The sequence below is a fragment of the Streptopelia decaocto genome, assembly GCF_964273445.1.
Source record: "Streptopelia decaocto genome assembly, chromosome: 2".
NCBI lineage: Eukaryota > Metazoa > Chordata > Aves > Columbiformes > Columbidae > Streptopelia > Streptopelia decaocto.
This window is the reverse complement of record NC_138655.1, coordinates 134,840,765-134,859,752: the sequence shown is the minus strand read 5'-3', so window position 1 is coordinate 134,859,752 and position 18,988 is coordinate 134,840,765. Positions and strand designations below refer to the sequence as shown.

At 34.9% G+C, this 18,988-nt stretch overlaps 1 protein-coding gene across 1 annotated transcript in view; it reads right to left on the bottom strand.

Moving 5' to 3' along the window:
* The window catches only part of THSD7A (thrombospondin type 1 domain containing 7A), a 195,306-nt gene that overhangs the window by 72,289 nt on the left and 104,029 nt on the right, over positions 1-18,988 (bottom strand). The window lies entirely within an intron of this gene.

The window sequence follows — 18,988 nt, the reverse complement described above, 5'->3', positions numbered from 1 at the left end:
GTATTAATAACCACCACTTGGATTCTGAGAAGCTAATTCAGTGAGCACTGTAAATGCTGTAAATGAAACCAAAGATCTATAAACACTGCTTTACCCATGCCTCAGATTAGGCTTTTATTGCTTATTAGAAAAATAACAAAATGCATCAAACACTAATCTAAACAGAAACTACATTTTTGTCATTCAAGGTTTGCAGACTCTTGAAATTTCTCAAAAAAGAATCTCTGATAAACTGAGTACCTGAAAATGCGAGGTTCTTTAGTGCTAGTGACATATCATGAGTCCCAGAATTACTAATGACCAAATTCTTTATAAAAAGCAGAAAAGATGAGTGCCATCCATGCAATATTGTATCTCTTTAACTACTGTTGAATATTTATTCATACAGAATCCTTAGGTACTACAGAAATGCAAACATCAATCTTCCTTGGCTCTGCAAACCAGAGGAAATCCTGCAGCTCATGCTTTTAAAATAACCTAGAGTAGTCATAATCATCTGAATTATAATGAACTTTGACATCAAGTCAGTCGCAGAAGCTGAATTTTCCCATACTAAAAATACTAATCTAAGACCTGCCAAAGCCTTCATAGATCTCCCCCATCAAGTTCCACTTCCCTCAGTGGACTCAATCTCTGCATCAATTGCTCTTTCTCTTGTATCACAGGTCATCACATCCTGGCAACAATGCAGGAGGGATTCCTACCTGATGCATCAGAATGGCACATGTTCAGGTTGATAAGACCGCAAACTTATTTTCCAACGAATAGGGGTGGGGGGAGGGAAAAAAAGCAAAAGCTAGAAAAAGGATGAGCCTCACTCTCAAATTGTTCCATCACCAGGTAAGACTTCATGAGGTAAACTCTTGGGACACTTTCACACCTTGCAAAAAATACTACTATTACAAGACACTATGTCACAGTATAAACAAACAATACTATATGGAGCTTATTTATCACCTGCCAATTAAGGTAGCATTAACTTGAAACTCAAGCTAAATTTGGGGTCACGATGAGAAATTGTGTTAGATGTGTTTCAGTCTGAGTTTTTATTTCAAACAAACGAACTTCACTCCCCTCAAAATCAAAGCCCTCTTTTATCCTTTGTTTTTACGGGGAGAATATTGTCAAATGTATACCTGCCATATTATCATTTAGTTCTTGCCAACTGCCCAATTCTTACCTGATGAATTCAACAGCACAGTTGGAAGGAATCTTTCATAATGGGTACTTCTTATCTTTAGGGAGATATTTTATTTAGACTAAATTGTTTCTGACATTTCACTAATGATTTTATGAACAACTTGACCTTTTTAGTCTTCCTCTTTAAAGTGCATAGTGTAGTCCAGGAACTGCTCAACTATACACTGGGAACAATGCCAATGTAAAGACTAAAGTTACTTAGAAAAAGTCCCATTTGAAAAAAATTTTGTGCAGTCTATTTTTTTTTTAACTTTAAAGGTATATGTAAATATAATATATGCGTATGTTGCGTAAGAGTCAAAGACAGAACTCCAAAACCATGAGTCCAAAGTCTCTGCCCTGAATTATTTATACTCTCAGCAACAGAGTGACAAAAGTAAACGCCAGAAAGACGAAAATAGAATATGACATTTGCACCAGGAAAACTCTTCACCATTTATTAGTTGATTTCCTCATTAAAATCTGGAATCTAGTAATAATCTATATTCAGAAACAGTACCTATGTAGTTGAATGATATTTCTATCCTATGCAACAGATGCGCATTTTCGGCTAAGTTATCCAAATTCCACTAAAGGGCATGACTGCATGTAGAAATGGCAGGAGGCAAAAGAGGCTTTCTTTTTCAAGGATTTAAAATGTCAAAAACTGTTTAAACCTTTGCTGGGATTATCACAGACTTGTAAAGACTGCCAAGGAGATAGTCTTTTGAATCCACATCTTTTCCTTGAACAGATCTGCTGGATTCAGCTAGACAATCAGCAAAGTGAGTTAACATCCTTTGTGGCCACCTTCCCGGTATGGAGACCTTCTAGTATGTGTACACACATCAGAGCTGCAAGTGAACCACTAAACTATTTAATTGCTATAAAACAAACAAAGAAATCCCAAACAAAACAAACAAAAAACCCCAAACCACCTACTGAATTGGCAATTTTTTACAGATTAAAGAGAGGTAGCTTTTGAATAGCATGCAGGAGGAACTCGCTAACTGTTCTTAAGTAGCAGACTGTATTCATATCACCATTCTTGTTTCATTACATTCACCAAGCAGATATGGTATCTGTGAAAATTTGGTCTAGATGCTAACGGTTCAGCTAGACCACAGAAGACTTGTATTCTGTGTTTGATGTAGTTGAATCATGCCACTCCCTAGTGTTTTTGTTTACTCATCTGTAAAATGTGTCTGATATTTAAGTTTCTTGTAAAATGCTTTAAGATACTTCCAATGGGAAGCATTCCCAGAGCTGGTATCACAAGAGAGACATGGCAAGGAAAGCTTCTTGCTTACTGTGCATCTCTTAATATGATACATGCTTCAGTGCACAGAAAAAAATTGCTGTCAAAATCTGACCTGTTATAAATGGTAAGGCAAGTGCTTAACAGAGGGCAAAATTTTTTAAAGCCTTAAAATGAACAATAAAATTACTGCAAGATTCAATGAGGCATAGAAAACAACTGAGGAAAAAAAAAAAAAAGGCAACACAAAATAAATATGCTGCTGGGGTCCTGCACAGTAAGACAAGGAACTTGGTCTCAGTCATATACCTGGAAACCAGCTATAGAAAGGCTGAAGTATAGCTGATATAAACTAAGTAAAAAAAGTCAATAAAACCACAATAAAAGGGATCAAATTGAAAGAGTGTTTAAAACATTAATGTTGAACATTTTTTTAAAATGCCTGTGTTATCAGTAAACTACAGGAATATCAGAGAGTGATAAAACAGATCATGCAGTTACATTTTAAAGTTCATAAAAGAATTCATTACAGCAACTGAGCCTAGATGTTAAAACTGCAGACTTCAGACTCGGTACTGCTTAGTTGAATGTGGTCAAATTTACTAGTGTATCTGTAACTCTATGAAAAAAAAAGAGAAGGTTCAGTTTTGCCAATATCTCCTTTCTGTGGCTCCTGGTAGCCAGATATGATAGTCTGCTTTTAAGCACAACAGACCACAGGAAACTAAAGTGTATTACTGAAATGTTTTTAAATGTGCACATTTAAAATTATTATGTAAAAATACAAAAGGATGGAAAAGACTGACAGCTCAAAGCACTACTTGATCAGGACGTACTGGTTGTACAGACTAGGGTATATACTGTGTTGTGTGTATGTGACTATCAGTTTTCTTGACTGTTGTTTTTCTTGGCTTTTCATTGCTTTCTTGGCTGATGCCTCTCTTAACAGTTTCAGTGTCTTGACAGTAAAGCGGAAAAGGAGGCACCCAATGTGTCATCTATTGGAAAACTGGTAGGCAGCTGGAATACTTGGTAAGGCACCCCAAAGCTCAATTTTTCAAGTGCTCAGTGTTTGCAGGTAAAGAAGGTCTGTTATTATTCAACTGCCTTCAATAATGCCTCTAACCATGAAGGCTACAGGCAAAAAATGTACTTAGAATGTATTTAGTTCACACAGTGGTAAAATCTGTGAGCTGTGCTGGTTGCCATTTACTCCTCCCTCTCTCCCTCCCTTCCTTCCTACCCTCCTTCCTTCCCTCCCTTCTTAAAAAATAATCAACAGGAAAGTATCGTACTGGGTTATAAAGGTTGAAATAGCCAAAGAGGCTATTCTTTTATTGAATTCCCATGCATTTTCTCATATGAATTCATTCCACATGAGGAACTATACATGTCCTTATGTTGACACTCTCATTAGTCTTCATATGCATTGAATGACCTCCTCAGGCTGCTGAGGAGTCAAAGCTGCTGTGTTCACTCTGTCCCTCAAGAACAAAACATGCCTATGTATTAATATATTCAAGATGCAGTAAAAACAGATCTGTGGTATGTGCTCAGTCCTGTTTTTCATATAGAACTAACTTTACCACTCTCTGTACCCAAAGTTAGTTAGGCATATGCTTCTCCACTAAAAAGTTCATAACTGCTACAACTTTACGATTTCTGCATTATTCCTGTATATATCCAAAAATAGAGGGGAAATAATGAGAGGGGAAAATACTTTTTAAAAAAAACAAACCAGAACAAACCAAAACAAACAAACAAACAAACACAAACCATAAACAAACAAAAAACCCCAAACTTACAATTCTGAAGTGTCTAAAGATGTTTTCATTATAACTTAGGGCAGAATATAAACAAGCAGTCAGTCTAAAATAAATGTAACTGCCTCAAAATTACAAGAATACCACAACTAGACTGTAACAGTATAGAAAATGCATTGTTAACTGTCATTATGTTAAAAAAAATAAAAAAAAAAACTTCAAGAAAAACACAGAAATAAGACAAAACATACAAACTTCCCCAAATTTGAAGTTCTATACTAGACTTTCATTAGTAATAACCTTGTCTACACTTTAACTGATTAGTCTAATGCAAAATGGACAATTCTTAACATTACAGGAAAGCTTTTAAAGTCATTACAAGTCCATTCATTTTACAGATGCTAGGGCACCTTATATCTGCTAATAAGCCAATAGTAATCAGTTACCAGGATAAACTAACACTATCATTTTAATGTCTAATGCTGTTGCATTCCTTTCAAATCATTAAGCAATAAACAGTCCCCAAAGTTCATCACAAAAGGAAAAACCCTGCCTGCCTAGCCTGAACTGTCACAGAAAATTACCTTTTCCTTCCAAACCATGGTGCTGCAGTAGTGTGTGTGGTTTTTTTTCTCAGTGATCAGAAGAGCTAGAGAACTGTGAACTATGCATAGGAAAAAGTGGAGGCCCATAATACTTTCATTGAAATTCTGTACTTTTGCATAATAAGGCACTTGAAAACTGTCTTCCTCAAACCTCCTTATCTTACTTTGACTTTATCAGAACTGCTGATTGGAAATTCAGTCTTGTATCATGACTGAGGTTTGTTGGTTTTTTTTCTTTTGGCAATTTTTGTTTTGGTTTTAGGTTGTAGTTTATTTTCTTATACAAGAGGAACTCTCTGAGGAAAGCTGTCTTTCTCACAGCACATGTCTCTAATTAAAATGCATACACAACTGCAAATGGCTGACCCAGATTTTTCAGTAGGGAGAATTTAGAAGTTAATCTCTCAAAACCTAATCAAATAAGCCACAGAAAGGGGGAAAGCTAATATTTACATGCCATTTATAATTTACTATCTTGTTTAGTCCAACAATCTTAAGACTATTTGGACAAACAGAAAACAACAAAAAACCAGCACATGCAACAGTATCTGACTGAAACACTATTTTTTTTGCTCTTGAATCAGTTCAATACTTACATATAACACACACTTTGATAGACATTAGGAAACTTCAAATGTTTTATTAATCCCAGCAGTCTTCATATCATCTTGACAGTGTTTATTCAAATCTGCTCCAAAGATAAAGGCTGTCAGCATAAGCTTTAATGTTAGAAAAATGGCAGTGTCCTTGAAAACAGTAGCAAGGCTATATTACCTTGTATGTAATTATTTTCCGTTCTAGTTCTTGAATGACCAGCTGTCAAAAAATCTCTCTGCATCAGGTAGCTTGATAAATTTTCAACATTTGGAATGATTTTTAACCTCTCTAATCATTGAACATAAAGCAACATTAACCTACAATTTACATTCTCAATATATTCTGCTTCATTTGCTTAGCAGTTTGGCAACTAACACAATGTGAAGACATGGTGTATTTTCCCCTTGTATTATTCTTATCAAGTGAAGTTCCTGTGCTCATATCAATAGCTTAGGTGCCTAGCTGGTAACTCCAAGTGTTAAATCAGTTGGTAATTCCCTAATCACATGTCTTTCTCTCAATTGCTTTTGCTAACCAGTATTTGCATTTAATTATGTCTTAATTAGTTGATGGTTAATATTTGTGAAGTCATTTTCATCTAAGAAGCCTAAGTAGAATGGCACTGATTTCAATGAAGACAAATACACTAGTTTCTCACATCTGTTCATTATGCAGAAAAGAAAGTTTGTCTAATAATTTATTGATATGAAAACACTGTAGGATCGTAAACTATTTGTTGATTTGTGTGTGAAAACTTACTGAGGTTTTGATTTCAGTGTAGAACTTCAAGTAGTATCGTGCAGTCTATTCCTTGCCAAAAGAACTATTATAAACATGATACGTTAGCCACTTATTCAAAAAAACCCACCATGAATCTCACAAACATGGATGGATTTTTATCTTAAAATGAGAAACTTGCTAGCATTAGCACATATACTTTCATCTTATTTACACATTTACCATGACTGAACACACCAGTGCCATATGGAAAAGGGCACTGACTACTCCCCTTTCACTATGTAAATCTTTTTAAATGGCTTTTAAAATATAATATTAATTTTTAAAATGTGGGTTTATCCTTTTTTTTTTTTTAAGCAAGTATTTGTGATGAAAAATGACTAATATTGTCAAGGAAAAATACTATACAAAATGAAAATAAGTGGAGCTTGGAAACCCACCATATCCAGTGTTTCTCAAATTAAAGATAACAGCATCTCAATACACTTAAGAAAAAAAGATCATGAATTTTTAAAAATATTCTTCTATTCCCTAATGAGAGGAAACATGCTTTACAAGCAGTAACTTCTTGTTGATGACTTTGTGCAATTTTCCCCACGTATTCACCTTGTGGGAAAAGACATTTTGGCAAGTGAGGACATGTCAGCTTCAAGAACTCACACATTCATGCAGAAGTCTAATTCCAACAATAGTACCTGAGCACTTCTGCTCCTCCTCTCTAACCAAACCAGTAAATGCTACCACTACACCTCAGCTATAGCTTAAACAGTAGCATGTGTTTGCTAACATTCCTCACAAAACAGCTTCTTAGCAGCTGTGTTGGAAGAATGCAGAAGCAAGTTAACCCCTGTGAGCAGTTTATAGGAAAGCTAAAAAGATGTGAAAGACATTCTGCTACAGAGGTAAGACAATTCTGGTTCCAAAACTTATTCCCTGTCCTTAAGCTCATAAAAATGTCAATTATGCAAATTTCAAGAAAAGTGAGTCACTGCTAAGAAATCCAGTTCTGTGTTCCTTAAACGCACTAGGTGAGAGGTAAGGCTTTGCACCATATGCAAAACACTTACAGGGGTAATCCAACCCAAAATAACACTCCTTACTTTGAAATAATTACAGCAATAAAGGGACAACTCTGAAACAAAAATTAAGAACGTATTTTAAAAATTTTTTTTTTTCCTGCTAAAATTACTTCAGATGGGAAACATATTTGTATGTTCATTGGATGTAACTGGTTAAAAGTAATGAACTCACACCTTCAGATATGACATTAATGCTTCCAGTAATCTCATTTTCATGTCTGTTAATAGAAGAACATATGTACCTCCCTTTATATTAGAGTCATTGATCAGGATTACAGTCATGTAGATACAGTCTAAATGTGACAGAGGGAAATAAAAACAGGGAAAGGAATAGTATTTCTTAATGTAAATAATATTTTTGATGTACAATGTGGTGTCATTTGGCCAGATTAAACAAAAGTATGAAAAAATAATATTCCATAACTATGTTAACTCAGAAATATACAATAACCTGAGGCATTTGGAGGGGGGTGGGGGGAACAAAATATAACAAGCAAACAAAAAACCTTACTTCTTTTTCCATTCAAGTGCAAACTTCTTATTTATGCTTCAATTCCTGATGAGAATAGTGGAAGAAACTGTTCTGCTTTCCTTGTCATCTTAAAAAGAAGAACATTTTGTGGTGTCCATTTTTGAATTTTACCTCTTATTCCTTTAAACCTTCTCTTATTTTTCACTACTCTTTTCTAGGTTTACTCAAGTTGAAAAACTAAATTACATGTATTTTGCCTAGAAAATATGGACAAAAGTTTTCCAATTCTCCCTGTATTTATTTACATAATTTTGTAAGTGGTAGTCATGATGGCAGCCACAGTATCTGTTCCCCCAAGTATACAACAATCACTTGGCTACCTATGAAGTTACCAATTAGAAAAAAAAAAAAAAAAAAAAAAATATATATATATATATATATATATATAAAATATATATATATATACACACATGAGGTCTGTTCCTTCACTGTACACAGAGGCACACTGAGGGTGTCTTACAGCACTAACTATGCCTTAAAAGGTAACACAGTTTTTTATCTATGACAAAACACTATAAGTTACTGAGTGCATATTTTGTATTACACATCAAGGACTATTGGAAAACTTCTTGCAGATGATACCGTCTTTGAATTTGCACTACTTCTGACACCACTAAATATCCACTGGCATGAAAGAGGCTGTATCTGAACTATTAGTGATAATGTGTCAGTGAAAAAGACTGATCTAAATAGGAATACTGAAGAATTAATCCAAATTAATTAAAATGGGACTTTGAAGAAGATTAGTTAAACTGTATTAGCAGTTTGTATGGCTATCCTTATGCAGAATGAAAGAGAAAATAATTAATAAATAGAATTAAGGCCACCTTAAATCTGAATAAGAGGATTCAGATACATGTTTAATATAGTTTTACTAATACTATTTTTGCAGTTAATTTGGATTAACTTTCTTCACCATGAGGGTGGTGAAACACTGGAACAGGCTGCCTGGAGAAGGTGTGGATGCCCCATTCCTGGAAGTGTTCAAGGCCAGGCTACACGGGGCTTTGAGTAATCTGGTGTAGAGGAAGGTGTCACTGCCCATGGAAGGGGGTTGAAATTAGATGATCTTTAAAGTCTCTTCCAACCCAGAACATTCTATGATTCTATGAACTTTCCTGTCTCCATGCAGACAAGACAAAGTAAACAAAACCAGAAACATGATCTGCCTTTAGCCAAAAATCTGCTATACTTTATGCTGTAGTAGACAAGTACCACAGGAATAGTGGTCCAGTATTTCTAATAGAGCTAAGAAGAGCACCTACGTGTTGCCTAACAACAGGAGTAAGATTTTCCAACTGCTTGACAGGTGGTTGAAATATTTTCATGGTTCATTTGCTAATGCAGTCTTACTGAGAATGATAAGGAACAGAGAATACAAGTGCATTGATCATAACCAAGTGCAGTTGCCTTCTAGTGTCAAATAAGCTAATCAAACGTCATTTTGATATGAAAGAAAAAGTAAGTTTGATGAAAGGCTATGGTCCCATTGAGAATAAAATCAATATTAGTCATGGGACCAAGTGGGATCGATATGTCAGACCAATAGGCCATTTTAAGCAGAATGGCGAAAGACGGGAAAAGTGCTGACAGAGTCATAAGGAAACAAGAAGTCACAGTGCAAATCTGGAGGATAAGATCACTTGAAAATTCACAGTGTGTTCCTAAGAACACTTGGCAAAAGCACCAACTCACCTTAAAAAGATACAGCTGATCCCAAGACCAACTGGACAGTCTCGTAAACCCTTCCCAAAGAAGACATTTGCATTTTTCTGTAAAATGTTACAGACACAGTTGTGTTTAAAAGTGAAAAAAATTCCTTTGGCAGACTTCAGAAATATTTGCAGTGTAATTTTGAACACTGGAAATAGGATTTAAAATACATGGATTTGACAATGCAATATGCTTCTATTTTAGCATTTCAGTATGCCTTTTTGATTATTTAGAAAACAAGAAGTTTCGTTAAATATGGGGAATTATATTACTATTTTTTTCGCTACCAGACATTCTCATCAAATTTTTAAACTCATCGGATATGGACAAGTAGAGTATTCTAACTTTAAAAATGTTTCACAGGTATTTTATTGTAACTGTTATTTTAGACTTTTCTCTTTCCTCTCCAATAAGCAAATGTTAAGAGGAGAACTAGTCCAGGAAGGGCAATGGAATGTCAGAGATTTCAAACAAATACGATTAGAAGTTATAATTCTGACGTGCTGATCTGAACTAGATTAACATTCAGGGATGTGAATAAGGAATAGAAGCATAAAAAGAAAATAATGGGCAAGATTACAAAAACAGTAGCATGAAAACAATGTGACAGCTCCATTAACGTCACTAGAATGACAGTGCTCTCCACAGTCAATCTTTTCAACAAATCCCTAATAACCTGCATATTTTAAACAACTACCTTAAATGGCCTAGTTTTCGAGAGACACTGAACATCCATAAATTTCATGAACTTCACCTTTCTCATTTTCTGCATAAATATAAGTTTTGAAGGATAACTAATACATTTAAGCTCAGAAGTTCACAAAGTTGCATCACAAATTGATTCATAAATACTCCAGCAATGCAGTTTCATCACCAAGTATTTTCCTGGAATTTGGCCACCAACATTTTAATGTTATTCCTCTCTTTAATGCAAGAGCATAACTCACAGCTGAATAGAATGACTAATGACATGCAGCTGACAGAATATTAGATGAATTCTTCAGTATGTCAATTATCTAATATTTCACTACTATAAAGTGAATTTGAAGCAAGTTTACAGCTATATATTCACAAATATCTGTGATACCTCTTGCCACACAAATACACCTGTAACTCAAAAGGACTTTTGAAAGAATAAGAAGAATTATTTTATATAGTAAAAGATGATTGCAAACATTGTCTTTGCATTATTCATCCAGCTGCAGCTAGTAAAGAGTTGTCACTCTGTATGTAATCTGACAGCTCAATTCAATCACAGTTAAAACACAGGACCCAAGAGGTGTAAAAGAGATCACTGCCACTGTCATGTTTACACATTCCTGAGAAACAGTTTTATAATTAATTTCATGGATGCTTCTTTCCGTGTCCTACTACTGGCAGATAAAATGCAGTCTTTGGAGAACATAATTTTATCCATCTTGCAATGAATATCTTCTCATCATTACAAGTGAAAGACACAGCATGCCTTTAGGGAGCTCAGACTGCAAATTAATCTTGTCCTTTGGAAACATTTTCATAACTGATTCCTCTCCAGAAGACTAAAACTAACCTATCCTTTTGACTTTTGCTTTCTCCCAGCCTCTCTGTATATGGTTTCAGACAAAGAGCTCTCAGGAAAGCAACCAGCAGTAAATACCACTATTTACAAGAATAACCTATGCTAAATTAAGGAAATACAACAACATAGTTATGCAACAAAACCGAAAGTAGCAGGAACACATCTGCAAGTATAGGTACCTTATAAATTTTCTACTTCGCTAGTAAGTTATACAAGTTAACATCCTAAAGTCACAGAAATCTGACAGATGTCACCGCAGATTTGAACCTACTCAGAAAAATTGGCTGTACCATAGAAATAAGAGCCCCTTCCCCTACTAGAAGGACATCACAGGTCTTCTAGAAGCCTCCCACAAGACATAAGAAGCTTCTAGCTAGTGTTATTCTTCTTTTTCCCATCTTAAAAAAAGTCCATTCTGAGACATTCAGAACAAGATATATGACATAGTTTCTACTTAATGTATTTTCACTGGAAAAGACTAACACAGCAATTTGCCATTTATAAAATAATATCAGTACCAATAAAGGATGTCTCAAATTAGTAAAATTAAAACCAAATATCTGTTAATTCCTAGGGCAAGATGTATATAGCTAATCCATAAATTACCCCCACTATTATATCAAGAGATCAAACAGCAGTAAATGCCAGAATTAAAGGTGCCTTTGTAATATAGGTTTTTTTCAATTGCATAATCACATGCTTATTATTTTTCCACTGGGTCCCTTCCTCTTTCAGTTCACAGATTGGGAACTCCTTAATGAGTAGCTCTTTGGTATTTTTAGTTTTATTCTCTTTGTTCAAGGCATGAGCCTATGTTTTATTTACCACACATTAATTAAAAGTGTTATTAAAACAGAATTGGTAATTTTCCTAAGATCTTTCCATCGTGGCAATCAGACACCCATTAATACTTGCATTTTCAGAACACTTAAGATGTAATAGGTCAGTATTATTTACGTTTTGCTGATGCTGAACAAATGAGAAGCAAAATTAAACCCTGAAGAAGGAGACAACTAAGGCTAGTTGTCTCAAAGACAAAGCATTCATTAGCACAAAAAGCCACTTAATCCCCAAAGCAGATACATACACTTCATAAATAAGTAGCAGGTTCTGTGGGGAAAATGAAATGTAGACACAATTAAATAATTAAAAGTCTTCCATCTGATACATTCTGCATACGAACCAGACAACCTACCTTAACTGCCTAATGTTTGAGGTCTTGGCTTTGCAACCTAAAATACTTATTTTTGACATAATATTTATTTCCAATTTTCTGGTTTAAAAAAGAAACCAAATGAGAAACAGTACTTCAGCCATGGGTGTTGCATTGACTTTGGACACTTACTGCTCTGCAGGGTGATGTCATGGGACAAAAGCATGAGCAGACTACAGTGCACTGTGTTCCAGCTCCAAAAGTGATGAATTTCCTTTCTTCCTCGCCTTCTCTGGCTTCTTATCCAGCCGAATTTTCTCCAGACACTAATTCCAGTCAGTCAACTCACTGTCCCTTTCACCCACCTCTGCCAAGTTCCCTCCAATTGCTTGTCAAATCCCCTCTTGGGCTGATCATCCCCAAACTGAATCCTCCCCCTAATCCCTGTAATGTAGAGAAATTTTGCAACTTCCTTTGAGTTCCTTACTTGCTCTCAGTAAAGTGTTCTGGCAGAAATAAGGGTCAAATCCTACCTTTCCCCAGTTCTTAACCTCATTGCTTGGTCAGTATCAGTTTCTTCCTCTTGTCTTCCACCCACCTTTTCACCAAATCCCAGGTACAAATCCATTATTTTCCCTCTGCAACAGATCTGTGACTCTATGTAGCTGAAAACCTGCAAAAGGTACTTGCACCCCAAAATCCAGAACAGATGACTGGGAACACTGGAGAAGGTTAAATCCTCAGTTGTTTGCTCTGATTTGAAGTAATCATTGTGGCTGAGTACATTTTATTCTTCGCCTGAAGTTTTCTTAAGTATTTGGTAGAGACGGTGCTTGTGCAATGCACAGGAGTTACAAGAATTGCAAAATGACACAGATTATCTCAAGCCTCTTTAAGCTCCCACTGGAACACTTGTGAAATCAAATATTTCTTGGTAGATAAGAGTGGTTTTACATTAATTGGGACTCAACACAAATTATGATCTGAAAGAAAGGTCAGACAATGAGCTGCTTCAGGCTGGAAGTACTGAGAATAAAATTTGTATTTTTCTGGCTCAAAGTGACTGGCCAATGAAGATATTTTAATTGTCACTATTTATCAAAACACTAGTTTCAGAGCTCTGAAGTTTGATAACATTTATTAAGAAAATTTACCATTATCATGCAGGTTGTCAGAAAATATAAATAGGCCTGTAAAACCTTTTTCTCTCACATGGAAAATTGACTCCCATCAAATACACAAATACAAAACCAAGGAAATTCAATACTATGTCTATAAATCCAGTTTTACAACCCATACGTAAGTCCATAAACACCTTTTTTTCATAACAGCATAATTTGAAGTAACAAATAGAAAGATTGTAAAGCATTAAACTGACCTTCCTAAAAAAAATACAACAGTGCTTTGAAATGTATCTACAGTTATGACTCTCTGCATTATTATCATTATTATGAGGAAGCTTGGATTCTAATCAGGACTGGGTTCCTGCTTTACAGACTGCTATGTAAATAAAAATTTATGCACCAAAATCTCCCCTCTCCTAATTTGCCTGTTGCTACTACAAGCAGTTCTTGCAATATCTTACTTTTCCATCTGGTTGTGCCATCAAAACTAAAGCAGGTTACTAAGAGCATACATAATATGAAACAGGTAATTGCACTCTCTGCGGTATATTTCACGAATATTTGTACTTCCCACTAGGACAACTTCTACTCCTAGATGTCCAATAAATTTTAAGTACACCAGTACAGCTTCTCTGCAAATATGTTATAGTATATTTCAGAAGTAAACATGCCAAAACCCAGGGAACTCATCTGACTAGAGTGTCTAATTATGATCTATGACAAAAGAAAAAGATTTTGGTAATTAAGTTAGCCCACCTATTTTTAACTTAATTATATTCTTCATGAACATTAATGTCTCTGCAGGCATTGCCCATACCAACTCTGTCTTCAAAAATGTGATAAATTGGAAACAAGGTCTATTGCACTGTCATAAATGATACTTGTTTATTGCACAATGCAGATGAAACTCTGGCTTTGTTTTATTTATTCCTTTAATGGAAATAATCACATCACATTCCAGGCCAACTATTAAAGACACTCAGAAAGCAAGTGATGCATTTAAAGTGATGCAATGAAATCACTTAATGTTATACAAACACTAAAACCACCGGTTCTTATGTGGAACTTAATAGGGAAATATCCACTTTCCTAATGTCAAGACGAGAGGCAGAAAGGAATTAGTATGATATATTAAATGTGACTCTTTATTGACAGAAGAATTATCAATTATCAAACTTCTCAGAAAACTGAAATGGTATAGTTTAAGCAATAGTGTGCACTATTTTTTCCTTATATTCCTTTATACTAAATAAAGCAAATCTTGTTAAAAAGAAATGCCTTAGAAGTCCAATGCTCTGAAATGTCATGGCCTGAGAGTATCCATTTTAAGGTCCTTTAAACTGACTCTGTTTTATCGTCAGTAACAAATTCTTACCTATAACAAACATCCAGTCAACATACTCAGTAGTTTTTATGTAACCAGACAAATCAAAGGAAATAAAGGACCGGGTTATAAATTTAATATCCTATGCATTTACAGTGAAGACCAAAGTGTGCACCTCACATTTGATTTAAATGCCTCAGATGGTCAACCTAAAAGCTGTCTGACAGATAAGAACAGTTCAAATCAATTCTGTAATGACAATAGCTCGGAAATTAATATTGGGAAATGATGACTAATGCCCATATAACCAAGTTCCTGTAATCATAAGGCAGTACGTGCCGAAAGAAACTGTCATTATCTACTGTATTTTTCTACTAATTGACTGCTGAGCATTGGCCAGATTTTGATCTGGGTTCTCTTACAGGATTAACTCAATAATTCAATGTAATTCGAATTCCAATCTGGCCCTTCTTTCTTTTTAAAGAACTAAGTCATAAAGTGACACAAAGTAGATATTTTCTTTCTAAGTAATCATTAAAAAAATCCAACCAGTCTGGTGGATTCTTCATTCAATACATATAGCCACACAATAGAAAGGGCAGAAGTAGATTCTTTATACCTGGGCACACATATAAAGCTTCCATTTATTCTCCTATTGTTTTCCATTATAAAAATTAATGAAGACCAGAAGCTATTCCTTTAGCATGTATTTGAGTGTCTTAACAAAACAGTCTTGTTTACCTTCTGTATCTTTTAATTAACTACCAACACCATGGTTTAAATTCATGCTCCAGGCTCAAGAAGACCAGACCTGCGTCACCCACATATGTCCAGGTGCCAGAAGAGAACCTGTGGCACTCATCTATGTCAGCACGTATCTATGCCTACAGTACTTCAGGAACAATTTTGCTACTTCAAAGAGTTGCAGGAATTTGCCTGTACACAAAGAGCTTTGCGGTTGCCATGGCTCCCTCTTCTAAGGCTCGTCATCTCTCACAGCTGTGAGGCAGGAGATGGCACTGAGTCCATCCTTTTCCCCTGTGGAGCTAAATGTAATCCAACAATTAGTGAACTCGAAGAAGGTCTGGAAGAAATTTGCCCTTCAAAAGCGAGATCTGGTTTATCCAGAGTAATACATGCAATGGTACAAAGCCCAGTATATTATAAAGGTTGTAAAGCAATTTATTATTTAAATGTTCCTACAAAATGAGCAAGTAATTTCAGCCTACTGTCTGAGGGTCAGAAAAACATTGCTAATGCTACAGCCCCTGTGGTACCTGTGTTGCAGAGTTTGGCACAAAGGTAAAAACCTAATAAAAGTGTGATGCATGAACCAGCATTTTGTAGGCATTTTCAGCAGTAGATAATTTTGCAGACTTTTATGTCAGAAATTATTTTGCCCTATTTACATATAAATAGCACTAATGTATCTGTTATGGAGTGGAGAGGTGGTCAGCTATCCTACAATAGACTGAGTCTTTAGTACAGAAATATTTTTGAAATGGTATTCTTCGTAGATTTCCATAGCTACAGAGAAATAGGGATAATTCATCTGTTGTAAAATCACTCTTCTGAACTACATTAAAGGACTTAATCATAGATAATATGTACATACCTCTGTGTGTGTGTATGCATAAAAGTTTGCCTTATATATATTGCATAAATACATAAATAGATGAATTATGATTTACTAAAAAATGTCATTCTATCACTAGCAAAAGTTGATCTGTAGTGTGTCTCTAATTATTAAAATAATGCATATAATAGAGGAATTCTGATCAGTTTCTGCCTAGTATTGGAGTTTCCACAACTGAAAGGTTTTTTCATAGAGAGGAGCTTCTTTGTAAAATTTCCTGGAAGACTAAGAATATTTATTCTGAAAAGGTTCTTTCCACAATAAAAGGCTGAAGTTCCATTTATATAACAAAATACATCAAAGTTCATTATAGCCTCTACAATGACAACCTAGGGTACTAACTGTCATATTTTTTTTCAGCCTGAATGAAAATTCTGATTACTGCAATCCGCTGTGGAAAGAGAATGACAATCATAAGCCTCCAGCAACAACACAGGAGGATAATCTATTGTTTGCTATTGTCTCAAAGGCTGTAATGACTCTTATCTTTACACCAAATGGAAGAGAGAAGCTCATTCCAATTATATAAAACAATCTCACAAACACTGTTACTTGATTCTAATTGCAAAGTAAAACACCCAGGTCAAGACATGTTATCCCAACTAATTATGCTTTAAACATATATAATGATACAACAGTCAACAGAAAGAAAAGATACTCATCAGCATGGGGTTTATCTTTAGATAAAGCAGTATATTTACAGTACACAATGCTTAAGTCCCTTTGATTCAATCTCTCCTATCCAGGCACTGACTTAAGATTGGCTAATTAATTCATATGAACTAAAAACCAAAGCAAAACAGAATAAACTCTTGAAAATACTGAAGAGGGTATTGTTAAGTAAAAATTATTTCAGATTAAGTAACACAGCAAACTCAATCAACAATTAATTCTTTCCACATGTCGTTTCCCTTCACAGTCATTTTTACCCATAAAACTGAACAAAATTCCCTGTGTGCCATTAAGAACAAAATTATGACATGCGATTATCACACAAATTATCCCATTAATTGAACCACAGTCTTCAACTGACAGTCAATGCAGTCTTCTCCAAGAAGTGCTCAAAGAACACTGAATATCATAAATTTCATATTATGATTCATTTAAACCATGATGTTCAGACAATTATCCAAACTTTATTTTACTGCAAACTACCTTGCAGTTGTAGGGCTTGATGTAAAACCTGCCTGATTGCAAGGTGCTGCTCTCCTAGATTTTGCAAGCAGAATCTGGATGCCCGCAAGAAGCATTTGATGAAGAAGGATACACGTGCCAGGGTAGGAGGCCAGAGTACTAGATGGGAGTTACTGAGGTTGGTGGTTCCTTACTTCACAATTTGCTTCTACTGTATCATGCTAATCTTTCTCAGGAGAGACCCAAGGAAAAGTCACTTAGTGTTACTGGTGAAGATCACAGAAGTTCTTAACTAAGAGAAGGAAGTAATTTTGAGGGAGAGCTGAGGCAATCCACTGCATTACTCTCCATTGCTTTTGCACTCTGTCAAAGATATTGAACACATACCTTTGTGGGTGATTAGACCTTTGCAAAAGAAACCATAATTGCAGTTCATTTTCTCCATTCTTTGAAGCTGTGTCCAAAACTCTTTAATCTTAAATACTAACAGGCACATGGCCAAAGCCTGATTTCTCCCTCCTTTTGGGATGGATTACTGATATAGGCAATGTATAATGTAATCTAATTATAGTAATAAATAATGCTATATAAGTCAGGAAGACAGACAAAGATTAATACTGTCAGTAAAGAAGTTAATCACAAGTCCAATTTTGCCAAAAAAGACCATGAAGTGCAGAGAGCAAATCCTGTGAGTTTGAAACAGAATAGAAAATACCATACACATAAAACTTATCTCAAAGTTGAGAAGCTCAATTGCATCCTCCAAATGTATTGTGGTTACAATAAATTATAGTCAACATAAATGTCTGTATTACAATCTCAGAAGAAATTAGGCTGATCAGAAGTTAGACAAGTGAGCAAATAAAACTCCTCAAAACTGAAGGTAAGCCAAACTATGTGAAATCTAGCAAAGAAAAAAAATACACTTGATTGTTTGGTTTACAATTTTTTTTTGCTATTAAAAAGAAAAAAAAAAATTCAGAATTACATAGGGAAAAATTCAATTTATGAGGAAAAGGCCATTTTTCACCTGACAATGTATACAAACAAAATTTCAAATATTTTTAGTGTTGTTGCCAAGAAATTATTACACTGTGAAGGGATTGTTTTAGGAAAGGAACATAAAATGTAGTAGATTCAATATCGTAATTGTAGGCTAATCTCTGTCTGGGCTGTAAAAAGGGTTACCAGTTCTTTTAGGTGTAGGCAGAAAAATAAAATGTACACTCTAATTTTTCCAATTTAAGCCCCAAAACTCAATTACAACCCAAATTATTGAACATGAAAGCTGAAGATTTAAATCTCTCTATAATCAGTTCTTATTACTTCTGATGAATTTAAGTATAAAATATTTTGTGTAGCTGTTAAATACTCATCAGAGATGTACACTTACTTAATCCTCTATAGGGAGGTAGAAGTTTCTTAGCATAACTACACTGTAGTCAGTAAAATTATTTTAATTCACATGCTGCTCTAAACTATAGTATTATGAATTAATAAGGAATATTCTTGCAACAGTAATCCATGAGTCTTCCATAGATTAAAGTATTTTGTAAGCAGCTTTCAAAATAGGTTTTCATGACTGTGTCATGCAA